A 20,092-nucleotide genomic window follows, 5' to 3' on the forward strand; every position below is an offset into this window, starting at 1 on the left:
AAACTCATTAAAAACTTAATCCACAAGCTACAAAAGAAAACCATACTAAAGCAAAAGAAACCAGAAGAAATTCATAAAAGCAGAATTCAGTTAGAAAACAGAGAATGAGTAGAATTAATAGTAAGTCCAAAAGATGATTCTTTGAAAGCCAAAAATAAGACAAGGTCCTAGCTAATATAAATAGGAAGAAGAACTCACATGTATATAAAATCAGAAATGACAAGCAGGAAATAATCTTGAAAACAGAATATTTAAAGTCATCAGAGAATTTTTCACAATTCTGTGCATTTAAATTTGAAAACCGAAATGGGTAATTTTAAAGAAGAACATAACTTATCAAAATTAACCTCATTAAAGACAGAAAGTCCAAAAGATCAGACATGCATAGAAGGAATAGATAAAATTGTTTAAACTTAACCAAAAAAGCATCAAGCCCTGTTTTCCCCTTCTGCTGCTCCACCTCCCCCCTTCCCCGCACCCCCAGGGTAACACTAGAAAAAACAAACGAATTCAGGCCAACTTGAGGAGGCTCTCACTGGCCATTTGAACATCAACAAAGATAATAATTGCAAAGGGCTGAAACATTAAAAAGGTCTCACCTATGATGACACCGAAACAAACAAATCCTAACTGGTCATCTTTGGAGGGTACTAGCAAACCAAGCCACTATTTTGAAGACTGGTAAACAACAGGAAAGAATCCAGCATTTATCCTGTTTTCCCATGTGAACTATGTTGCTTGGTACACAAATAGATGGTGAAGGTGAACTTATCTTTGTAGAAGTATTACAGCTAATAAATGAATATCATCGTTTGGCATTTTGTAATCAATTTATGGATCATTGTATGTATCTTAAAGGTCTGCTAACATCACAAAAGAGAGACAACCAGAGCTCGTATACCTCCTGATAATGCAGTATAATGTCACTTGTGAATTAGTCTTGCCAAAAAAAACAGGGGGGGGGGAAATCAATCCTTAATCTAATCAAGACTTTAGATCCAAACAATTTGAAAGAAACCCAGGGATATAAGTGCAAAATCCAGATTTTAGGAGCCTCTCCAAGACAACTAATCTGGTTTGCTTATTAAATAAATTGGAAGAAAAAAAGAAATGGAGAGGAACTTACAGATTACAACAAATTGAAGGCACACATCAATTAATCAGTATACAGATCTTATTTGGATCCTCATTGAACTAGTACAAAAAGAAAACATGAAATAATGGGAAATTGTTCACATTAAAGAATGATGATTATTAATGTTTGACTGGGAGTGGTAATGAAATTGCACTGTTGTTTAAAAAAAAAAGCCTTTGCCTTTCCAAGATAAATATGGCAATATTTACAGATGAAATGATACGATGTCTGGCGTTTGCTTCAAATAAGGAGGAAGTAGAAACAGAGGCAGATAAAACAAGATTGGCCATTAGTTGAAAATTATTCAAGCTGGTTGATGGATATATGGGAGTTCATTATGCTTTTCTATTTATTTTTGTGTATGTTTGAAATTTTTCATAATGTAGAAATTAATAAAAATCCTATTACTAAAATTAGAGCATAACCCTCATGAATATCACATGGTTATTACTAACTAAACTGGGAGAAAGTGTTCCATTATCTCTGCTTTAACGTATTTCAGATCCCTCCAACTGCAGTAACAAAGGAAGTATCAGGACACTGACAGGGGTAATAAATTCTCTGTCTTTGCTTCTCTGATTTCTTTCTTCGTTTCCAGACATTCATTCAGCCTGCTGTTATAGAGCTGCTGATATTGTAAAAATGTTGCTTAGCAACATGTTAATGGGGAAAAACGCTCCCTAAAACATTAGGATTTTTGTCTTTTGAAATGTACTAGTTCAGCATATGACACCTCCCACAGCTCAATTTAACAAGAGGAAAAATACCAACTTTCTGAATTTTTTTTTAATTTTCATAACTGGGTCTGAATTTGATAAGAATAGAAGAAGTGATGTGTGACAATGACTCGGACTTCATACAGTTCCATTGGTCTCTTGGTGAGAGTGGTTTAGAGAGGACAGTCTAGCACTCTCCCCTTACCTAGTATCTGGGGTAGGGGTGGAGGTGGCAAGGCTGAAAGGGTATGCACAGAAAATGCCCAGTCTCCATCATCCACTTGGGATTATTGTCCAAAGGAAATGAATTAAATATTCAAGCATCTAGAAGGTGTGCCCAGTGAGTCACTCTTTAAGCCTTAGTTTCTTCGCCAGGAAATCAGGGTATTTGACCAAATGCTCTTGAAGAACATTTCTGTTCTGCTGTATTTCTCTGTGGAAGAGCCCCTAGGCCAGCACTTTTCAAACTTGAGTGTGTCAGCTGTGCCTTTCCTGGGCGTCTTATGAAAATGCAGATCCTGATTTAGTAGGCCTGGTGTGGGGCCTTGAGCTTGCATTTCTAACAAGTTCTCAGGAGATGCTCATTCTGCCAGTCAGGGAGAACCATGTTTCTATAGCAAGTCTCCCAGCCGCTCTACATGGGCAGAGAGATTAGAAAACATGACTTCTCAGCCTGGACAGGGCGTATGGTTCAGAGGACAGCTCGAGCATCAAAGACAATGAGGGTCAAACCTTGGGTCTGTCTTTCGATGTGTTTACTGAGCCACAGTGATCTTCTGATCCTTCACATGCAAAATGGAAGCATGGGTATTTTTTGAGAGGGTTGAATGACATAATGGTATCACCTGTAACATTCTTAGCCAAGCACATAGTAAGTACTCTGTAAATTTAATTATTGTTGACATAAATGAAAGAGCACTGATGGAGGATCATCTTGCAGCATGAGTCTTTGCCTCCTTATTTATGAGACAGGCGGTATGAAGAACTGGAAAGGGCGCTGGGCTGGTTCAGAGTGCAGTTTCTCCTCACTGCTGCAGACGTGGCAGTCGTACGTTTTCCTGGGTCTCAGTTTACACATCTACCCAATGAAAAGGCTGAACCCATTCCTTCCTGGTCTGAACCTCCTAGAAATATATTTTAGCATCCCCCGAAAGACTTGGAGCCATGAGTGGCAGCAGGGAAGCTGCAAGGAGTCAGCCCCTCATTTAATAAACTGTGAGAGAAGAGAGTTAGGTGGCAAAGTGCTTATGGATGAAAAGCACAGACCCATGAGAATCTGCCAAGCAGTAGATCTATTTTAAAACCCAGTTCTTTTTAGCAACAGAGAGCCAGGGCAGTGACTTAATTACCAGTGGGCTACATCAGAAGCAAAACTGGAGCCAGCATTCCTGAACTGGGGTGAAGAACAGATTGACCAGCTCTGGGGAGGTCAGGTCTTCTGAACCCCTCCACTACTTCCCTGTTCATACATCATTTAGGTCTCCGATGTGCCAAGCTTTAGAGTTTTAAACAAATGTCCTTGGGACTGTAGGACTTTGTCCATTTTCTAAAGGATTTTGTAAGCATCTGTCAGCGTCTGTGTGATTCATACACAAATGTGCATATGAATCACTTCCTTTCTATTCCACACCATGGTCCCCACCCCCACTCCCTCACAGACATCCTTCCCCGCCACAGCCTGCTCCCCACCATTTGAAGAGAATAAGTGAAGGAACTGATTTTGTGGTGATTAACATACCAACAGTGCTTCTTTTTTTGAAACCACCAGGGCTCAGAATCCCTTGGGGGGACCTTCTCATGAAGGTTTCTAGGGGACCGTTGAGTAGGAGCTGGCCCTGAGAGAGCCAGTTCAGTGTCAGCTCAGGGACTGACATGGCCACTCTGAACCAGAAAGGAACTTGAGGATGGTGTGAGCCTCAACATGGTGATTAAGAAAATCCTGGATTCTTAGAGAAGGAAGGCACCATAAACATCACTTAACGAAACCTCAGTAAGTTCGTAACACACAATAGGTTTTTGAGTGGCATAACTTTGGCCCAGATTCCTGCTTCATTATATGCCAGATTTTCTTAACTGAACAGGTGACCTTACATGAGTTACTTTACTTTTCTAATCTTTCTTTCCCTCTGATAGAAAAAGGGTAACTAACTACATTTGTCTTAGGGGTCTTATAAGGTCAAATGAGATTTCATATTTAAAATGCTTGGGATTGTTAGCAATTGCAAACTTATACTGCTTGCCACACAACAGACCAATAAATCGAGAGACGAGTTGTTGGGGCAAGGGATAGCCACTTTGTTCAGAAGTCCAGCTCACTGAGAAGACGGTGGAATAGTGTACCAAAGAACCATCTTTCCCAAGTCAGAATTCAAGTTCCTTTTATATTAAAAGGGAAAGAGTTGTGATTGGTTGTTGCAAACTTCTTGGTGTCACAATCCTTTGTTCTTGCAGCTGTCTACATAGGTCAGGTCACGATGTTTCTGTAAACTTCCAATAAGACAAATGTTATTTTCTGTTTTGTAATTTTAAATCTCTATATGAGTAGGAAAGTGTTATACCCTCAAAGGTCAGAGTCTTGAGTATGGGTTAACCTGTATATTTCAGGCTATAGGAACATTTTTTTTACAAAAGGTGCAGAACCAGCATGACTAAGCACAGGAAACAGAGCACAGGGTTAGAGGTAAACGAACTGATCTAATATGGAGTCAGATTTGTTCTTCCCTATTATAGGATGATTCCTGAAACAATGTCTTAGTTTTTATAACGATAATAACAATAGAAAATTGTACTAACCAGTGGATTTTCAGGTGTTTCTCTAATTTCTCCAGTGGAGGATTTAGAGCCAAGAGGTCAGACAGACAGCCTATGGGCTGGATTTCACATGCAGATTTATTTTGTTTGTCCTTTTCAGCAGTGATCAAGGTGCTTTTTTGTTGTTGTTGTTGTTGTTAGCCTGTATTTTAAAAGTGAGAGATTTTATAATTTTGCATCATAATCTATATTTCTTGAAACTTTTTGAAATATCAGTAGATCTGGCAAACACCAACCCACATTCCAGCATGATAATAATCAGCTGGAGGTGAGATGGGGCTTCCCCCTTTGTGGAAATCATTTTTCTCCCTTTTGCTACAGTCTTCACCCTTCCCTGCTGTCTTACTATTACACTGTTTTACTTCATATGCTTTACCTTCTGTATTTGAAACAGTATTTATGTTTGCTATCCCTTGATATAGCACCTTGAATGTAACACCATGCCTTGGTGTGATTTGATTGGCATTGGCAATTGTGAGCATGTTACTAGATACAGATGCATCCACTAATGATTTGAGAGAATGTTGTGCATTAGGAAACATGAGAGTAGCCCATTTCAGAGTACCTGCCCAGGTCATACTCTGTTCTTTAAAATGACTTGCTCTTCCCACCCAAAACCCTGCTGAGGTGGGGGGCAGGGGGGAGGTTAGCTAGAGAGCACCAAGAACCTTGTGAGACTGCCCTCACTTTGGTCACAGATGGATGGAGCAAAAGTCAACACCTGATCTGAGACAAGCCAATCAGATTCCATTCCCTGGAAGTTCTAACTATAATAGTGAGAAGCTGGCTCTGTGGCTGATGATGGCAGCACTGAAACTACAGGCTCATGAAGAACTGAGTCTGCATGGAGGTGACAGGAGACAAAGACAAAAGCCACACAAGCCAAGGTTCTGGAGGAGCATATGGTAGCCAGGAGTCACTGGAGGAAGCCAGTCTGCTAAGACGAATAGAAAAGCAGATGAGAGTTGTGGAAATGAGCAGTGGAAACAACTACGTGGCCAATTAGAAAGACAAAGGGTGTCTATGACCGACCTTCCAGTCTCTGGAGTTGAGCAGACTGGTTGTAAATGCTTCCATCTTCAATCAGTCATTCCTTGACCTTCTTTCTTTTTTATGTCTCTATGCCACCATCCTTTCCTACCTCTCAGAATATCTGTCTGTCTCCTATGTTGGCATCTTTTCCTCCATTATAAGTTTCCCTCTCTTCTCTATTCACATTTACTGTGCTATGGGTGAATGTTAGTGTCCCTCTAAAATTCATATGTTGGAATCCAATCCCCAGTATGGTGTTATTTGGAGATGAGGGTGATGAGGTCATGAGGATGGAATCCTCATAAACAGGATTCGTTCCCTTATAGAAGAGACCCCAGAGAGCTCCCTCACCACTTTCACCATGTGATGATAAATCAAGGAGACCTGTCTGTGGACCAGGAAGCCAGGTCTGACCAGATACTGAGTCTGCTGGCACACTGATCTTGGACTTCCCAGCCTCCAGAACTAGGAGAGAAAAATGTCCATTGTTTATAAGCAACCCAGTCTATGGTGTTCTATTATAGCAGTCAGAATAGACTAAGACACACTTTTTTTTTAACTTTTTTTTATTGAGTTATAGTCATTTTACAATGTTCTGTCAAATTCTAGTCTAGAGCACAATTTTTCACTTATACATGAACATATATACATTCATTGTTACATTCTCTTTTGCTGTGAGCCACCACTGCTACACAGTACAATCTTGTTTATCTAGTCTACATTTTGAAATCCCAGTCCCTTCCTACCCCCCGTCCCCCTGGCAACCACAGGTTTGTATTCTATGTCTATGAGTCTGTTTCTGTTTTGTATTTATGTTTTTGTTTTTTGTTTTTAGATTCTGCATATGAGCGATCTCATATGGTATTTTTCTTTCTCTTTCTGGCTTACTTCACTTAGAATGACATTCTCCAGTAACATCCATGTTGCTGCAAATGGCATTATGTTGTTGTTTTTTATGGCTGAATAGTATTCCATTGTATAAATATGCCACCTCTTCTTTATCCAATCATCTGTTGATGGACATTTACACTGTTTCCATGTCTTGGCTATTGTAAATAGTGCTGCTATGAACATTGGGGTGCAGGTGTCATTTTGAAGTAGGGTTCCTTCTGGATATATGCCCAGGAGCAGGATTCCTGGGTCATATGGTAAGTAAGACACACTTCTTAGAAGATCTCAGTGTAACACTAGTTGCATGTTGACCTGTCATAAGTTTTTATGTATGTATTTTTTTGAGTTGTCTATTTCCTTATTAGAATGTGGGCTCAGTCACCTTAGGCAAACTTCATCTGTCTGGTTCACAGTGGTGCCTGGCACAGAGTAGATACTCAATAAATATGTGCTAAATTTATGGATGAATGAATGAATGAGCTGGATTTGTGTCTCGTGCCCAGACCTAGGCCATTCCCCCATGCTCTGTACCAGGCCCCAGCACACTGGATGCCTCTGATTTGCCATGGTTTCTCTTGCCTTAGAGGTTTGGAAGATATATTCCCTCTGTCTACAAAACGTGGGCTCTTCCTTCAAGTGTGAGCTTAAAAGGTTTCTCCTCTGCCGTATCTGCCATGTACCATGTACTTCCTGTAATTATACCCTATTCATTACATGCATAGCCTCAGCTTCTTTTCTTAATTTGTAAATATGCATGAGCTTTTTGCCTACCATGTATTTGCCTCTGTCCCACCGCACTTTTTCTTTTTTTCTCTCCAATAAGCTGCCAACTTCTTGACTCATCTTAATATGTTCAATGCCAAGCACAGTTTCTAGAATAGAGTAAGTGTTCAGTAATGTATGTTTAGTGGATGAATGGATACCCATAATACGTTATTTTATTGTCTCCAGAAACCTCAGTTTTATATTAGCAGTTTGATTTGGTTTTGGTTTCTTGTAATCAAAGAGCCTTGACTATGGCAATTCTTAATGGTGAGCAGAAATTTATACTTTTTAGGTGCTTTTGCAATAGACGTGAAGAAAACAATGACATTAACTGATAACTTCCTAATGATGTCAATCATGTACATTTCCATAGTTTACAAAGTACCTTTATGTCTGTTATCACAGTTAATTCTCAGAACGGTCTTGCACAGCAAAGGACAGTTGAGACAGAGAGGTCAGAAGAGCAAGGATCAGAGCTCTTTACCAGCCTGTTGCTCTGGTGATAAACCACACAGCCTCCATTGTTAACTTATACTGCTTATCTCATGTTGCTATAGCTACTACTAGCTACGGTTTACTGAGCGTTTGCTACCTGGCAAGCAGTGAGCTATGTGCTTTCCCTTAATTATATCAGCTAACCTTCACAAGGACCTCATGGAGTTGATACTTTTATTGATCTTTTTTGACAAATAAAGAAATTGAGGCACAGAGATGTCAGAGATCTAATGGGTAAGCACAAATGTGAGTCCAGGTTTTTCCGATTTTTGAAACCAAATTACAAACTACTTCACTAAAGTCCTTCTTGCTACAAAGAAAAGTCAAAGAACATCTGGGACTTTGAAAGTCACTCATGCAGAATAATCTAGCGTCATATTTCTGTTAGTAATCCCAAACCCTTTGAGGTACAATGAAAAGTTATTCAAATCTTCGTGAGAACAGGAAGCACAGAAAGATGGGACAGAATATGAGCTGCTTCACCAACATCCCCTTTGAAATGGGGACTTAATTAAGGCACTTAATTGTTGAGAGATCCATAATGAGATTATTCAGAGCCTTGGCTGTGCACTTCTTTCCTATTGTTAACTATGCTAATTTGCAAAGATGCTCAGGATGCTGGCTGAATGGGAACAGGCTAAATGAAAACTATTTTTTTTCAGAGTGGAAGTAAATGTAATCACACTGAGTAATTTGATTCTGATACACTGCTTTCCCTCCACTCCTTTTTAAATACACATGCTCTTTATAAATAGGTGAAGGTGTGTGGTCATTTGGCGAGCATAGGAAGGCTGATGATCACAGATGTGACTGAGGGCACCCTGTCAAGCTTCCCTCCATGTGGTAAATTCCTGGATCATTCTCCAAGTAAAAGAAAGGAGAAAATGATAAAGAAAACATATTCAATGAGTACAGCTCTGTACAAAGCATCATGTCAGGGTCTCTCACACCCACTCTTTAGCTAAATCTTACAAAAGCTCCTGGGTACAGCTGTGTGTACAGATTGAAAGGAGCCCATTTTACAGACGAATGGAGTCCTTGACTTGATTCTTCCTGGGACAGGAACTAAGAAAATAGTTAAAACACACAACTGTCACATCATATACCAAGGGGACATACTAAGAGATGTGGGGGGAAAATAAAAAAGAGGAATGGGTATAATTGTGGGGCTGTAGAGGTGGGATTACGTTATTTCAGCATCAAAGAACCCAAGTGCCTATATTCCCAAACGAGATTTGATATTCATTGAATTAGCCAGTCATACCCATGCTTATGCAGTTTAAAAATATATTTGGTTACCTAATTCAAACTTGTAATAATAGTAATGATGATAATGAAAACTTGTATTTTCAAATTCAGAGTATTTTTTATTTTCCTTTCTCCCCAGCTGGTCTAATCACATTTGAGTACTTATGTTGCCCTTCTTTCAATCTTCTAAATCTGAGATTCGGTTAAAAAGCAAATTATCTTTATAAAAAGCCCAACCCTCTTGTCTCTGGACCTCTCCGGGAATGGTTTTTAAAATCATTTTTCACTCGGTTCACACTCTGAAAGATCAAAGAGCTCTGCTACGTGCCCATTCCAGAAGTCCCTCTGGGATTAGCCCATCATGAATATAAATCACTGTGTTTGTTATGTTTCCACAATACCCATTCATCAAACATCTGAGCATTGTTCAAAGAGATGTGGGGTCAGGTCAGCTCTCACCTTCACAAGGCTGCCTGCTTCTGTTTGTGCAGCCAGAGGAGATCTCGAGACAATTAGCTACTTGCTGTTGTGGCTGCGGCCAAAGGTCTCCCCCAGGGGGATGAGAAGAGACATCCGCAGGAGGAAGCTCTATTCAGGCATCACGTGCGGCTCTCAGCCAAGGAGGCAGTGCCTCTTTATACCTTCCAACTCAGGGTCTTTTTTGTGTAGCAAGACAAAAGCGAACAATGGGCACCTCCTCTCTCCTGGAGGTGACAAGGCGCAGGAAAGTATAAAGCTAGCTTTTGAAAACTCAGCCATTGAACTCCCTGCCACCCCAAGAACCTGACCTGAATCCACTTTCTGACAACCACAGGAGACGATTGTCCTTTTCTTTAAGAAGCTCTCAGCTTGGAAGAAGACCACCAAGAGGGAAAGGGATTGCCTTCCAAAAGGGTCCTAAAGGATATCAAAGCTGGAAGGTCTCCTAGTGATTACTGAGTCCAACCTCCTTAATTTATAAATGTTAACTCTGAGGACTAGAAGGATTGAATCTGAACCATCCAGACCAATGAGGCTCCCTCAGATAGTGTCAGAACAACCTGCTCTTAAGTCAGAGCTGAGTTTAATCACTTCCCATGATGAGAGAAAACACTACCTACCTGGCCAGTCTTGACTGCACCTAGTGGGGGCAAGAGCAGCTGGGATATTTGTTGAAGTCTGGTTTAAGGAGGGTCCTTCAAGGGAATAGAGGGGTCTTACTAGGGTTGGATGGGAGCATGATACAATAGTTTAGAGTTGGTGGACACAACAAGGCAAGGATTTTGAGGGGAAGGGTTGAAAGGGTCTTGAGGTATAAATAGTTGATACTTTCTGTTGAAGAGTTGATGGGTCTTTTTGCAAAGTTCTTGGAATGCACAATAAAGTTATTTTCTCTTCCTGGGCAAAATTTCCTGGAATAGTGAATCTATGCTGATGAAGACAAAGGACTACTAGAGTCGTATCAGAGCAGACAGTAACCTGTGTGGGCAGAGATAGTTTGGGGTCTCAGAATCCGAGCCCTCAATTTTTAAATGAAACCCTGCTCCAAGCCCCACAGCCCCTTCACTGCAGAGGATGAGCTGGAAACTGTTCACCTAATGAGAACTCACAGTAGGAGCCATTCTTCCATAAGTGTTGAAGACTATGTCCAGATTTTCCAAGAAGAGGGCCTGGGAGATAGTCAGACATTTACTTGTTCATTTTTGCTTGAGCAAAGTGAGAAATCCATCAGCTAAGCCAGCTGTAGGTCTTCATAGAGCAGTAAATTATCTTTTTTTTTTTCTTTTGGTTTGTTTGCAAGAAATGCCTGTGATTCCAGGATAGTCTCTTATTCTTAGCCATTATCACGCTCCAACGTTCATTTTCAATTTCTAATGTTGAGCTGGATGGTTTTTATGATATCTCAGCTAGAGAAAAATGAAAATGAATTTACAAAATGAAAGACAAGATTTATTTGGATATAGGGGCACTCTTTGCAGTTCTTCTTAAAGCAAAAAAGAATCTTTTGGTAGGATTCAATTATGCACACAGTTTCTTTCCAAATGTACACATAGTCTCTAATTGAACAATTCACATCTTCTACACCCAGCATTATCAACAGATGATGATTGAAAAAGTTTAAGAGTATAGCTTTCATGAAACCACTCGGTAGTCTATGTGCGAACTTACCAAGCCTGTGTAACAAATCTGAAAAGCCAGGAAATCGGTGAGTAATAGAAAACAGCAAAGCACTCAGTCCATCATCTGGAATACTCATTCTTACTTCATGAATTCAAACACAGGGAAGCATTTGTGTACTGACATCTGGTTGTGTGTGAGCTCTTTTAAAACGCATTCTGTTTTCATTGTTCCTTTTCGAGAAATGAACACGAATACAGTATAAAATCATTGGATAGGGTCTGGGGAAGCTCAGGGTAATTTCAGGGTAGACCTTCCCTCAGGACAGGGTAGGACATTGTAAATGATCTGGGAGGAAGTATTGCTCAGCAGTTAAGGCTGTGAGTTTTTGGTTTTGAATCTCATTTCTATCCTGAAAAGCTAGCTTCATGACCTTGGGAAAGTTGTTTAACCTCTATAAGCCTCAGTCTTCCAGCTTTAATATGGGGGTAACAATAGTAGCTAACTCCTAGGGTGTCTCTGAGGATTATATCAGACTGGTAAAGCTTTTTTTTTTCTTCTTTCAGTTTTGTTGAGATATATTTGAATTACAGCACTGTGTAAGCATCAAGTGTACATAAAGCATAATGATTTTACTTACATACATCATGAAATGACTGTCACAATAAATTTAGTGAACATCTATTATCTCATATAGATACAAAATTAAAGAAACAGAAAAATATATTTTTCCTTGTGATGAGAACTCTTAGGATTTACTCTCCTAACAGCTTTCATGTATAACATACAGCAGTGTTAATTATATTTATCATGTTGTACATTATGTCCTAATAATTATATATCTTATAATGGGAGGTTTGACATATTGACTGCTTTTGTCCAAGTCCTTTTCCCACCTCCCTTCACTCCCCACTTCCGGTAACCACAAAATACGATCTCTTTTTCTATGAGTTTGTTTGTTCTTGAATTACAACACTGTGTTATTTCCTGTTACACAATATAGTGATGCTATATTTCTGTAGGTTTCAAGATGATCATCACAATGAATCTAGTTATGATCTGCCATCATAGAAAGGTTTTACGTAGTTAATGACTATATTCCCCACAATGTACGTTTCATACCTGTAACTCATTTATTTTGTAGGTGGAAGTTTGTACCTCTTCATCTCCTTCACCTATTTCTTTCCTGCTTCCACTCGCCTCCCCTCTGACAGCTACCTGTTTGTTCTCTGTATCTACAAATCTGTTTCTGTTTTGTTATGTTTGTTCATTTGTTTTTTAGACTCCACATAAAAGTGAAATCATATAGCGTTAGTCTTTCTCTGATTTATTTCACTTAGTATGATACCCTTAATTCAAGACCTAAAGCTTTTCCTATCTTAACTTTGATTACTGTGTAGAATGATTACGAGATATATTATGGTCAATTTCAGAAAAAAAAAAGGCTGCTGCCTCTGTGTGTGTGTATTACTTTTTGGGCATAGCGGTACATGCATAAGGCAAAATATCAAATAGTATGCAAGAGTTTATCATGAAAAGTTACAGTCTCCTGCTTGCCTTTTTCTACTCTTTATCACCGTCCTCAGAGAAAAACTCTCAACTATTTCTACTTTTCTTTTTTCTCAAGGTACCCCATATATCTAAACAGTATCCCTGCACACCATTTCTTGATTCATCAACTTTAGACAATATCTTTTTACTCCATTAAGTAAGAACTGAAGATTTATTTGTTCTATTATTTTTCCCTCTTATCCTTCCCCAGTGTTTGATGATTTTATTAATATTTTTTATCTCTTCTTCTGCTCATGTTTATAGCTTAAACAGTAAGATTATACTTTTTTATTCTATCAGTTTTAGAAATTGTCTGGATTTTCCTCCTGAACTTAAAGATAAGTGTTCCCCACGCCTTTCCTCCCTAATTTCTGAACGCTGTCTCTGTATGTGTTTGGAAGACGTCTTAGGAAGTGGTTTCTCAAGGTACAGCCTGCACTGGGGTTCTTGAGCATGTGATTTATGAAGGGTGTGCTTCTAGTGGGAACCCGTAAAGGAGTGAGGGAAGCAGGGCAGGGGAAGGGGAGAAGCCAGGAAGGATGTGGTTTTCATTTGGGGCCTGGCTTTGACTTGCTCTTATGGGGAGCTCTGGAGTGTGAACTGTCCCACAGGATGAGGCCACCCTTTGGACATCCCTTATGTGGCTGCCACTGCCTGCAGGCACCCTGCAGGAGGAGGGGGGTGCATGACCTCCTGCAAGAGGGGCAGACTCTGCCCACTAAGGACCGTGCTCCAGAGAAGGGGGCAGCTGTGAGCTAGTATCAGCCCGCAGTGTCAGCAGCTAGAGGAAGGATGCACAGGCCAGGGACGGGGATCTGGGTGGGAACCAATAATCTCCAACGTGTAGTTGAGGGAGAGGAGGGTGTGGTGAAGGCAGTGGCCTCAGCTGCCCCATCCACTTTTCCGTTTACTTCAGATTCACTGTTTACAAAGTACTTTCTCTTGTGTTTTTCATTTGGTCTTCACTCAGACATACACACACACCCCGCATCACCACCAGCACCAGCACCGGCAGCACCAATACAAATGCCGGTAACATCAACAAGGCAGTAGGAGGTAGTGTTGGTGTTACTCCCTCTGTTGTAAAAATTAAAGGCATGATCCCAAAGTGGTCTTGTGGCTTGTCCTATATACACAGTAACTGGAAAAAGTCAGACCTAATTCCAGTCTCAGAATCTGTTTTCTGAACATCCGTGGTTTCTTTCTTCATAGTTCTTTGCATTAAATCCTTTTGCCATACGTTTATGTTCTGCCATATTTAGACTGACTTTGCAGATTTTTTTTTTCTTTCTCTAAACAGCCTTTCAGTCTTCCTGGTGGCTTTGTTCATTTCCATCACATTACTGTTCTCTCAGCCAGGACAATTTGGAGCCACAGAAGAAATGTAGAGATTCCTGGATAGAGATGTTTACTACTTCACATATAAAGTCCAGAACCATATCAGTCCTGTCATGTCATCCATGTCTTAGGACCAGGCTTTTTCCTCCTCTCTCTGCCTCCTCTCGGTGGCGGCTTTCCCTTTTAAGTCAGTCATGGCAAGATGGCCAGGAGGCTGCTACAGCTCCAGGCTTCAGGTTCTCAGCATGGGTCTCATATGCAGAAAAGGAAGGTTTCTCTTCAGTCATCCTCTTTCTTTCAGAGGAGTGAGGGGACGTTTCTCAGAGCCCCCAGATCTCCTCAGGTCCCAGTGACCAGGATGTAAACTTTGCTTCCAGGAAATGAAGCTGGGAATTAAGGACCTGGCATTTTGAACTCGGTGTGTATGTGTGAATGTGTGTGTGCGTGTAGGGAGTCTCTGTCAGCACATAGGAAGGAGTGGGAAGGATTTTTGGACGGGCAGCTACCAGCTTTTCTCTCCAGCATCTCTTCCTACCATTAATACACAGATACACATATGCACACACAGAGATAGGTAAGTAAGTAGGTAGGTAGATACATGATTCATAAGCTTACCTCCTCTTTGTGTATAGCTGGTTAGTTCCCTGTTGATGAAGTACCAACTAATAAGTTTTTGTTTCTTTGTTTTTATCTTGAGGTTCTGCTAGCAGAGCACAAAGTGATGTGATAGTAATTTTGTAATTCTGCTCAATGAAGCAGGACACACAGTGCTAGTCTGAGATCTGTCTTGCCTTCACACACTGTCTGTGGTCTTTGGATTGAGTTTCCTGAGGCAGACCTTGGGAAACACACCATCAACTGCTTTCCTTGCCTGTGGCCTAGATTGTTTCCCCTGGAGAGCTGTCAGAGAGGATGTGTGAGCATCAGGAGGGAAGGAGGAAATGGAAGTAAATGTTTAATTCTGGGAGGGAATTTTGAAACAACTGGGCAAAAACAAAGTTCCCTGAGAGAAGAGGCAAGTGTTCAGTGTGCACTCCTCACAACTTACTTGGAATGTTAGAAGAAACATTCCGGTCAAAAATGGACTTCCGGAAATCTGTGGGGTGATGAGCTAGCTGCAAGTCTAAGAAAACCCGACTAGCAGTTGACTATGCTAAGAGCACTGATTGGCTCAGATGAATCAGAACAGCTGAACATGTGGGGGATAACCTGACCTCAGGTTCTGCCGGAGTTACAGTCACCGTCGCCATCAGGACCTGGTAGTCTGCCCTCTTCCCTCTAGTAACAACTTTAGCAGATCTGTGTGGTGGCAGGGTGGCGCAACAGCTCTGGGTTCACATCCTTTTACCATCAGATAGAGTGAGAAGAAGGTGTTTTTAGTAGCTTCTTCAAAGGGCCTGAGAGTCCCTCTGTTTAGCCAGTTTAAATTAGCCTGAGGAAGGGGATATTTTTCAGCTTAGACTTGAGTCACTTTCAAGTTAGCGATCGTGATCATGTTCCACCCCAACCACGTAGACCAGAAGGGAGACTGAGTTGCCAGAAGAAATACCAAGTAGGAAGAATGAATAATGGGCTTTAAAACAATATCTGTCCACTCCAATGTTCTAAAGGAAAGAGTGACCTCTAAAGTCTAGAGAGCTCAAGATCAGCTGGGTTAGACTCCTTTGAAAGGAAATTTCACCAGCAAAAGAAAAATTCTCATATGCTGGTTTGGATACATCTCTGAAAGTACTGATACTGGGAATCGCACGAGCCAAATAGTTTTGTCCCCATGAGCTTTATAGCATGATGAATAAAAGACTTCAGTACAGTTTCATACTGCAGCCTACATGACTTGAGAAAGTGAATCTCAGCTCTCCTAAACCCATCTCCCTGCCAGACAAGTGGTAAATAAAACATAAACCACTTCTGTATGTGCTTCACATTTTGGTATAGATGAAAGGCAATTTACTCTCGGCTGAAAACGAAATTCCTGGCAAAAAGCAATGCCTATTAACAAATGGAACAGTCCCCTGGTGACAAGATGGAGGCATGCAGCTGGGTAGATTTGTCATTTTGACTCTGGGGCAGGCTCGAGGTGTTTTAATCATGCTGAAGTAGCTTTACAGGTAGACACAGCATCCTAGTCGGTACAGGAGAGGATGTCAGCATTGCTCCTTTGAACAGGTTATTTTCTACATGTGAATAATTTGATAAGAGAACATAATATTCTATATTTACTTAATTCCTAGGTATCTAAAAAAAGTACAAATCGCAAACCTTTTTCAAATTTATCTTTCCATTCATTTGCCTGCAAGTTACTCCTCTGAATGCACTATTCTCACCCAGCTGTCCCTCTACTCAGACACCTTAAGAAACTCTCATTGTCCACAAGCCACCAAATCTCTGACTCGGTATTCAGGCATGGAAGGTCTTCTGAAGGAGAGATGTCAAATACTGTTCTAGACTTAATTTCGGCCATGTTTGTATGAATGAGGAGAGGCTAGTTTATGTGGTGTGCCTTTGTTTTCTACTGCTGTGTGACCAAGTACCACAGACTTCACAGCTGAAGGCAGCGTTCACTTATCTCCCAGGTTCTGTGGGTCAGGAATCCGGGCACAGCTGACTTGGGTCCTGAGCACAAGTGCTCAGGGTCTCACAAGCTATAGTGTAGGTACAGGCTAGACTTACCCTTTCTGGAGCTTGGTGGTGTTTCCTGAGATTACATGTCTGTTGGCAGAATTAAATTGCTTGCAGTTGCAGGTGGGTGCAGGAGCGCCTGTCTTTCCTGTGGTCACCAGCTAGAGGTCACTCTCAGCTCCTAAAGGCCCCGCTGTTCCTTGACACCTGGTCTTCTCAGACCAAGGAGGTTTACTTCTTCACAGGCAGGGGGAGAATCTGTTAAGATGGGGTCCGGTGTTCCACAGAGGTATTTTTCCTTTACCTTTGCCGTCTTCAGTTTGTTAAAGGCGAGACCCTGCTCAAAGGAGGGGATTACACAAAGGTGTGGAGTCCGGGGGATGGAAATCATGGAGGCTGCCTTAGAATTCTGCCTACCACACTGTGATAACAAACAACCCCTCAATATCAGTGCCTGAAAACGACAGTGGCTTATGTCTATCAAGAGGTTGGCTAAGGGCCTTAGCTCTGCGTCACTGGCAGGGAACCAGTCTGAGGAGTCACTTCAGTCAGCTCCACACTTGACTACTGCCAGTACAGGAAACATGACATGTAGCAAATCCTGTTTCCCTCAAATCTCTGTGGTCGAAGCAAGTGACATCCCCACCTCTAGCTTTAAGGGGTCGGGAAAGGTACCCAGACATAGAACTGAAACTGTTGGGTGAGGAGCGCAAATGAGGACCAACTGCTCCTCCAACCAAGTGTCTTCTTGCTGTGTCTGGCTAGAGCTGTTTCTCTTTTCAGGTGATTGGTTCATTCTGTTTTCTCTACTTGAATGACCTTTCTGCCACATCCCTGTTTCCAAATCCCTCCTGTCCTTCAAAGTCCAGCTCAAAAGCTACTTGGTCAGTTAAGTATTTTCTGATCTTTCCCATCAAAATTAAATTTACCTTCGTGGCTCTCCCATAATGCCCCTCTGTGCTTTCTCCATCCACCTTATGTGGCATTTATAATTTCCTAATTTTATCCCAGTTAAATATTTTAGATACCATTGCGCCAGTCTAGGATTGTGAACGTCTTGTGGACAGGAAACAAGTGTGAGTCACGATTATTTCCTTTAAAGGTTCCATGCATAATACAGGGTTATACTCAATGTAGTGGTGATGTCTGTGGGTTGAGTGAAATTGCTCTTGCTCCCCATAAATGTCTATTTACAGAAATAGCTTTTGGCCAACTTTTGCATTATTTAGGGAAAGGCTTTGCCTAATTTCCTTATTCTATCATAAACCCTAATTTTTTTCCAGTTTAACTCTTTTTCTGAATCACTAAATCCCTCCTGAAGTGTTTTTTTTTAATCCCTTCTCATTTTCTCTTGCTTATCCATAATGAAGATCATAGATCACATAACACAGTTGGAAGAACCTTAGAGATTCTCTAGGTCAGTGATTTGAAAGTTTTTGTTTATTTTAAGAAGCTGACTCCTTAACTCAAACAAAACTTTAAGCAGAGCACAAAACTATAAACCAGCACCAACAACAAAGAAAGCCAATTATCTGATTGAAGTGAAAATGGCAGGCTCAGAATTGTGGTCGCTGAATGTCACTGGACTAGTCTCCAGTCCCTAGCGGACTTTGGGACACATTTATGAAATGCTAGACACTTAGTTTTAAACCCCTTGATGCTGACTCAGCTTTCTCACGTTACAGATGGGAAAACTAAAGCTAGAGAGTCTTAAGTGCCTTGTCCAGAGCCATGCAGGCATAGGGCTGGAGAATCTATTTTTGTAAGCGTTTGTGGAGCAGCTGTCATGAGTCTGGCTGATAACAAAGACACATCAAGCGTCTTTATATAGACAGCAGTAGAAGCCACATTTCCTAACTCTTGGCCACATGACTTAGACGGTTCCAATGGTCAAGACTTTCATTTCATTCGAGTCTGTTTTCTGCGACTTAGCAAAGTCAAGGTCAAAGAATAAATGTTTCATTTTTAAGTCAGTTTCTGCAGCAGATTTGAGACTTGAGTTCATGCTGTGTTGAAAGCCAAATGAGATCCTAGCTCACAGTCAGAGCCTCCTGTGAAGGTGTGTGGCAGCGCCATTTACTCACCTTGAATTCCTGCAACTCTCCACTCTTGTCAAACACAGGGGAAATGTCAGGCTCTTAAGAGGAGCACACTCTTGCTGGGAATTCATTTATATTTTATGCAGATTGGCATCCATGTGCATGAAAAAGATCAGAAGGAGTAAGTTGATCTTATCCATCCAGCTGCTCCTGCACAGGGCGGTCCTGTGGCTACTTAGCTATAATTAGACGTTGACTTTCCTCACGCATGTGGATGATGTCAATCTTTTGGCATCCACTCAGCACCTATTGTTGCCCACAACAATACATCATCTCCATATCATCATGGAATTTATATACTGCTAGGAGGTTTAAAAAAATTTCACAGACAAAACAAATAGAAAATATGTTAAAATATGTTGAAGTTCTAAATTATTGTAGTATGATCTCTAACTCCTCCTGGGGTTTGAAAATAACACTAACCAGCATATATTAGAATAATGGGTGAAAGTCTTCCATGGGGAGGAAATACCAACGAGGGTCTTGAAACATAAGTCAAATCTGAATTGAATACGTGGTTGGAGACTAAGGGAGATGTCACTTCAGGCTGTAGGTATGCCATGGGCAAAAACCTGAAAGATGGACTAAACATATTTTCAAAGTAGCTACAATAAATTGAGAATCTAAAATGTGTTAGGCTTTGTCTTTCTCATTTGACTGTGATAATCCTCTGAACAGCCTCACAAGGAAGAACTGATCCTGTCCTCGTTTTACAGATGGAGAACAAGACATGGTTAAGTACATTGTTTAAAACCACACAGTTTGTGAATTATGGAGCTAGGATAATCTAGGCATGTATGATGCCAAAAGGAACATTTTTAAACAAAACTGCCCACTGTCTGTTGTTTGACACATTTAGGAAACAGCGAGGAGAAGAATGTGATGGGCCAGGGGTAGGGTACCTCGGGGAAAGAGTGGTAGGAAATTGCATAGGTAAGGCGGCGTTAACACAGGTTGATGGTCTTCAGAAGGGGGTGATCAAGCCCCCAGAAGACATTTGGCAATATCTGGAGAGATTTTTGGTTGTCAAAACTTGGGAAGAGGGAGTTGCCTTTGGCTTCTGGTGGGTAGAGGCCAGGGATGCTGCTAATCCTTACACAATGCATAGGACAACCCCCCCACAACAAAGTATTATCCGGTGCCAAATGTCAGTCATGCTGAGAAAATTTGGTATAGATAGACTGAAAAGATTGGACTTATCTCTTTAGGCAGTAGGTCCTTGACTGTAGAAGTAAAGAGACCAGTGTGGCTTTCTAGGTTTGACATCTCACATCAACAATCGCCCATCACCGAGT

At 41.0% G+C, this 20,092-nt stretch overlaps 1 long non-coding RNA gene across 2 annotated transcripts; it reads right to left on the reverse strand.

Moving 5' to 3' along the window:
- Nucleotides 1-4,212: 4,212 nt before the first annotated feature.
- LOC140689358 (uncharacterized) lies at nucleotides 4,213-7,826 on the reverse strand. 2 transcript variants are annotated; one of them, XR_012064300.1, is made up of 4 exons: nucleotides 7,736-7,826; nucleotides 7,357-7,457; nucleotides 4,645-4,804; nucleotides 4,213-4,338 (listed from the first exon to the last, which is right to left on the reverse strand). It is a non-coding gene; the product is annotated as an uncharacterized lncRNA (long non-coding RNA). The 2 variants fall into 2 exon arrangements; XR_012064301.1 differs by lacking the exon at nucleotides 7,357-7,457 and having other exon boundaries at nucleotides 7,736-7,812.
- Nucleotides 7,827-20,092: the final 12,266 nt, after the last annotated feature.

The sequence above is a fragment of the Vicugna pacos genome, chromosome 3 (assembly GCF_048564905.1).
Source record: "Vicugna pacos chromosome 3, VicPac4, whole genome shotgun sequence".
Classification (NCBI taxonomy): domain Eukaryota; kingdom Metazoa; phylum Chordata; class Mammalia; order Artiodactyla; family Camelidae; genus Vicugna; species Vicugna pacos.